Source organism: Nuphar pumila, chromosome 10 (genome assembly GCF_984573655.1).
Source record: "Nuphar pumila chromosome 10, dmNupPumi1.hap1.1, whole genome shotgun sequence".
Classification (NCBI taxonomy): Eukaryota; Viridiplantae; Streptophyta; class Magnoliopsida; order Nymphaeales; family Nymphaeaceae; genus Nuphar; species Nuphar pumila.
In genome coordinates, this window is record NC_143258.1 from 48,017,199 (window position 1) to 48,023,922 (window position 6,724).

At 40.2% G+C, this 6,724-nt stretch overlaps 1 pseudogene across 1 annotated transcript; it reads right to left on the bottom strand.

Annotated features, from left to right (window-relative positions):
• Window positions 1-3,020: 3,020 nt before the first annotated feature.
• On the bottom strand, window positions 3,021-5,500 carry LOC149826801 (putative glycerol-3-phosphate acyltransferase 2 pseudogene; annotated as a pseudogene). The gene is made up of 2 exons (XR_016434624.1): window positions 4,784-5,500; window positions 3,021-4,043 (listed from the first exon to the last, which is right to left on the bottom strand). The product of XR_016434624.1 is annotated as a putative glycerol-3-phosphate acyltransferase 2 pseudogene (transcript).
• Between the last annotated feature and the right edge of the window lie 1,224 nt (window positions 5,501-6,724).

Consider the following 6,724-nt stretch of genomic DNA (forward strand, 5'->3'; position numbering starts at 1 on the left):
TTAGAATCAAAATCGGCCGATTCCCTTATCGTTTTGAAAATCGATTTAAGGCTATTTTGAAAAAAAAAAGATTCAGGGCAGACACTGATTTTGATAACATTGGTTCTTATCATCTTGGAACTGTCATTTAAATGGAAGGAATCTCTCTCTCTCAAATGAGGCTTTTAATGGAGAGGGTGGTGTATGTTCGCCCCCGATGATTCACTGAATCCCACGTCTGTGTTCAGGGCTTTGAATGAGCAACACGTATACAAGCACATGGGGTTCGTATTCCCGTGTATGTTGACATAACTTTGCATCGGACTCTGGTGTTGTTGCAAAGACTTAAGTACCCTTTCTTACTATTCTTCCCATAAAGTGATGGTTTGAGAAAATGACAAAAATGCCTTTCATTCAAAAAAGAAAAAACAAATAGTTCAAAAAAAGGACAAACATGTCCTCCATCCAGAAAGTCGATGATGATGTTGACTCTTCAAAGTCTTCTTCTTTTTCTGTTCAAAAAAAGGACAAACATGTCTTCTTCTTCTTTCTCCGTAAAACACTGTAAAACCCTCTCTCTCTCTAGAGAAGAAATCAAGGGAAACAAAGAGTTCTTCCTGGAGAAGGCCATGAACATCAAGTTGAACGATATTTCAAACCTGTTAAAAATCGAGACATGTTATAAAATGTTATAAAACTTAAAAAGTTTGAAACTTCCTCTATGTGTCTCGATTTTTAACAGATTTGAAATATCAAATGAGCATAAAAAGTTATAAAACTTTCCAAATATAAACTAGACACATAGAGAAAGAAAACCTCTTTTACGGATTTGGAAAATGATCTTCCGTTAGGGAGATATGACTCTTACAAAATGAAATAAAAACCTATGTCACTCAAATAAGGCACACTGATAGGGGTCTGGTTTTAGATCCAAATGGGGTATCAAATGACCATAGAAATTGCTGAAAATTTACAGAAATAAACTAGACTTCATAACAAAGACACCACTTTTTACGGATTTGAAATCCGATCTTTGGTTAGGGAGATATGACCCTAACAAGTTGGTCATAATTCGGATAGCGATTTGTATCACAAATCGTTGTAGTGTTTAGCGAGAAACACTACAAATCGCTATAGCGAGGTCCAACAACACTATAAATCGCTGTGGGTCTCGTTAGAAGCCCGAAAACACTATAAAGCATAGTTAAAAGACCGAAAAACACTACAAATCGTTGTGGGGCTCGTTGGAGACCCCAAAGCACTATAATTCATAGTTAAAAGACCGGACAACACTATAAATCATTGTGAGGCTCGTTGGAGACCCAAAAATACTACAAATCATAGTAAGAACTCATTAGAGACTCAAAAAAATCATAACAACAATTTGCTGAAGAATATTGTCAATCAAATAACGATTTGTTGAAGAAGTGCTACAACAGTCATGATATGGAGGCCAAAATCAGAACATTTATAAAATCTGGATACAAGGTTCTGGTATTTAATTAAAATAAAATAGTAATTGACCATGAAAAATTCTGACAATTTACACGGATGAACTAGACACATAAACGAAGAGAACCCGTTTTACAGAATTGAAAAATGATCTCCCATTAGGAAAATAAAATTTAAACAAAATGGATCAAAATCTGAGCTGTTAAAATGACACAGGGTGACAGGGTTATGGTTTTTGACCCGAAACTAGTATGAAAACACCATAGAAATCACTGAAATTTGGTATGAACAAACTAAATTCAATTTAGAAAACAACCCTTTTTACGGATCGGAAAGATCATCTCTGGTTAAGGAGAAATCACTTCCGCAAGTTGGTCCTAATTCTGCTAAAATCCTGACGGTGCAAAATAACAGGTTTTGAATCTCGATTTTTAAAGTGGGTCAAACAAACTCAGAATGATCTGATTTTTGGTGGAGAGCATGAAGACATATGCATGAAGTTGCAGTAAAAAATGCAGATTAAAATGAGCTCTGGTTACATACAAATTGATAGATCTAAAATGCACCAGAATTCAAAGTATAATCTAGAAAGCAACTGAACATGATAAAAGCAAACTGCACATGCGTGGATGTTCAAAAATGAGATCTAATGCCTTAAAATATGAATGGGTAAAAACTTTGAATCAGACTCCACAACTCTTCAAGTTGAATGATGCTACCCACGCTGGGAGGAGCCCCCAAACCCCCCTCCTGTAAGGGCAAAAACTCTAAATCAGGCTCCACAACTCATCAAGTTGAACGATGCTACAGTTACTGTGCAGGTCAGTCGGTGTTTGATGAAGAAATGTTGGATCGTTTGTTGGATGTGCACAGAAGTAGAGAGAGTGAGATGAGGTTTTACCCCTCTCTTGTAAGGGTAAAAACTCTGAATCAGGATCTACAACTCATTTAGTTGAATGATGATACCCACGCTGGGAGGAGCCCCCAAACCCTCCTCCTGTAAGGGTAAAAACTCTGAATCAGGCTCTACAAGAGTCAATGTACAAGTCAGTCGGTGTTTGATGGAGCAATGTATGATCTTCTAATGGATGTGCACAGAAGCAGAAATAGAAGGGAGAGAGAGAGTGAGAAGGTTGATGTTCATGGCCTTCTCCAGGGGAGATTTCTTTCTCGGATAATCCTGCAGTGCAGAGACTGGGTCTTAAATAATCATCTTCAGGGCACTTAAGTCTTTACAACCACTCTTTTTCAAGAACCGTCATTTTTTTTTGCACCAATGGAAGAGAGAGTACTTAAATATTTGCAATCGCATCAAACTCCAACGCTAATTAATGCTGAAAAACATGGGGATACAAGACGCACATGCTTACATACATGGTGCTCTTTGGGACCCCGATCATGAGATGTAGCTAAATGCCCTGTTGGGGGGACATATAACCTGCTTTGCTTTTAATGAGGTTAACTCTTACAACCTACAAAGCCAAAACATATAAAGTTATAAACAGCTCCACACCCACTTTTCACTGACCACAATTTCTCGTTTTGATACATAAACGTACTAAAAATCAAAATTATAATTTTCAGTAATAAAGAATAGATATACACGTCCTTTAGTCAGACAAATATAAAAAATATTACAAAACAACATATAAAGCTTTTTGAGGGTACATTTTCAGTATAAGTTGAAAGGATTTCTGTGCTGGTATCATTTTCTTTAGTCCTTATTCAACCTTCTTGGGATTGTCATTGGTTTGAACTATCCCTTCATTTCCAGCCAGAATCATGTATTTGTCCTTCCTTGTCAGGATTTTGCATTCAAAATGCAGTGCTTCTGCCAGCATCTTCTGCACATAGTTGGCCACCTCATACCTTGATTTATGACCCCCATTGCATGTGAGATCTTGGGGCAGTTTGTGAAATATCTCCATGTAATATGTAGGGAAAGGGTTCATGAGGAAGAAAAAGGGGTCTAGACACTTGAGCCCACTAGCTGTGGTACCATAAAACATGTTCACAGAAACATTTATTGCAACAGGAACTATTTCATCTGTTAACTCAGCAAAAAGTGGACTGAATCTCAACAAGTAGGGCTCCCTACATGTAGTTCCCTCTGGGCACACTGCTAGGTCACCCTTGCTCAGCATGGCCTTCATTTTCTCCCCATCTTTCACTCTATCCCTTGTCAGTCTAACTGTTCTTATTGGTGACAAGATTTCTGATAACCTGCTCAGGCTGTAGGTGACTGCAGTGATTGGCCTCTTGAGTGCAACTGACAGGTAGATTGGATCTAGGAGTGTCCTGTGAGTACAAACATACAACACCCCGCTTTTTCTACTGCTTGAAAGGGTGGCTGAGTTGTGGACCTTCAGCTTGAGATTTAAACCGGACAGTGAACCTACTAACACGGCTATGTTGAATGGTAAAAGCAGACCCGTCAGGATTCTGAAAATGGCTAGGAGGAAGCCAAATGGGAGCCACATGATCATGACTAGAGTGGCAAGAGGGGTTGGTCTAAAGGCAAGCCTACCATCATGGAATATCAATGGCTTTGGATACATCTCTCTGGGAAGCACAGTGGTTCTGCTCTTCTGTGAGCCACCCACATACACCTCCTGTGAGACAAATAAATACGAAAATAAGATTCAACGGAGCCTTATTGGCAAGAATTTATTGAAGCTCAGCTCTATTTGACAGAACTGTCACTCTCTCTCTCATCATTATGTATATATATGGGAAGGTGGTACACATTATTGTTTGCATTGAACTAGCCAGCCACCAAGTGGTAGATGTAATCGTACAGGTGTTTATCATAGTTTATTTACCATTCTAGAAGGTTTTATCATGTCTAATACATAATACGGTCCTATTTTTAGACAGTAAAAATCAACGGCTCACAATTCATGAAAATAGGGTGGTCTAGAAATTGGATGAAAAATCATATTTCAGTCCACTTTTAACGCATGAAAATAATAAAAATAGAACATGTTAAACATGATCCAAACGTTATATTTTGCATTTGGAGCTTAGATCTATGTAAATCAAATGTACCACCATAAGTTATACATATAGGATAAATATTGGAGAGAGAGAGAGAGAGCATAACTATAGAAAAAGTATGTAAGAGCAAACTAGAACGAACTGGTTAGAAGGTTACAATTGCAGGTTTATTTTGCTTAATTAATAGATCTAAAAGGAGTTTAACAAATTATTAGGAACGCTACATTTTCATGGCTTTGAACTGCCTCTCTCTCTCTCAAACACACGAATGGATATGCATGCCTGTGCACATATATACAGAGTAAAATTGAAAAAACAAGCAATGAAGAAAAGGCAGCTTTTGAATTTATAGTACCTTGCAGCAGGAGAGCCATTGATAATTACCAGCCTTAATGTTCTCAAGACCAACATCAGCCTTCTTTTCACCAAACAAATTCTTGAGAACCACCACCATTTTACTCATTCCACCACCCCTCTGTATCAAACCACTGTAATATCCTCCAACCACATTCAGCTCACTACCAACCACAAGATCCACACCTAAATACTCAATCAAGAACCCTTCAATCATCACCCTTGGCATCCCACTGAAGACCACCTTCTTCTTAGCACTCATCAACACTTGGAAAGCCCCCAAGTCCACATCCTCCAAGAAAAACTTTGGCAACACAGACGTCCCCAAGTTGAAGCCTTCCTTCTTTATCCCACAAAAGGTAACAAACACCATCACCTTCAAACGGAGCTCTTCACTGAGAAAGCCAAGAAAAGGAGAGATGAAAAGCAGGAGGAGGGCTCTTAGAAAGCCTCCCCCTTCAAAGGAAACAAGCATGAAGTAAGGGAAGGTTGAGTTTGATCTCAAGAGTGCACTGTCAAGATGGCAGAGCATGGTCTTGTTGGAGATGTCATCAATGGGGCATTTGGTGTGAGAAGGGCAGTTGGGGAATGAGGTATTGATGCCTCCGGCAGAAACAGAACGTGGGTATCTTAGTTTTCGCAAGGGAAAGAGTGGTAGTTTCAGGGCTCTAAGGATGGAATGAAGAAACACAGAGAACCGCATCAGATTAACAGCCATTCTGTGCAACTCTCTCCCTCTCTTTCTTTCTCTCTAAGGGATAGAAAAGAACAGACCTTTCACCTTCTTCTCCTTGACTTCTGTCTATGATGAGAAGAAATTGAAGGAGCTTTTGTCCTTTTTTATAGCGAGAGAGCCGTGTTTTAGTCTTGAACTTCGTGGAATGAATTTATTTGGAGTAGGAGAATAATAAATATTGTTGGCTTAGTTCAAGAAGGGGAGGCTTCCCTCCACCCTCTTGGAAACCACCTTTGACTTTGAAAAGTGGAAGTACGTGCCCAAGTCAAATGCCAGAATTACCATATACAAGTATTTCTTATATCTAAAAAGCTAATATGGGGTTTTACCACTTTAGAGGAGGTTTGGAGAAATGGTATGAGGTTCTATGGGGGTGGGCCTCATACGTCAATCCCCACCATTGATGCAGACGTTCAGATTGAGTCACGTGGCCCTCAACCCCTCAAAATATTCAACAAGGCAAAATTAGCCCTGGCAGTGGACAGGGGGAACCAGTGTTGTGAGAGGCGTACGCCTCAGTACCTAGGCGAGGCGCACGCTCAAGGTACTGAGGCGTTGCTGTGATGCGCCCCTCATCAACTTCCGACCTGTTGTGACCACCGACCACCGGAGTTGCTGTGCTGCAGCTGCTGCTCAGTCTTCTCCGACCACCGGACGACCGGCATATCCCTCGCTTCCGTACCAGCTGGGCGGGTGGCCCTTCTCTTACTGCCTCCCCTCCCACCGCTTCACTTCCATTTCAGTTATGAGAGGCGTACGCCTCATAGGCGAAGGGCAGGCTCAACGCCTCGCTTCGCCTCATCGCATTTAACAACCTTGGGGGGAACAAGGATCAGTCCGAATCTGTCCCATTAATTTGAGGCTGGGATGAAGAACATGAAATCGAGAATGAGGAAAATAAAAACCCGTATGGGGGATGAACTTACTCTTTCTCAATCTCGCCTTTCATTATTAAAATTATTAATATACTCTTAATATTTTATAAAATAACATTTAGATCATATATATTCGTTTTCTAATCAAATCATGGTGACCATCTCGCTCTAATTCCACGACCCCTTTCTCAATTCTCTCCTTCTAACGAGTCTAACCCATTGGCGATGAAAATCTATGTTGCACGGAGGTACGCCCCTTCCTCTTCCTCTTGCCTTGCCCCCCCCGCACCCGCCTTCCACTGCTTTCCTAAGGTGAAACCTACTAACCGAG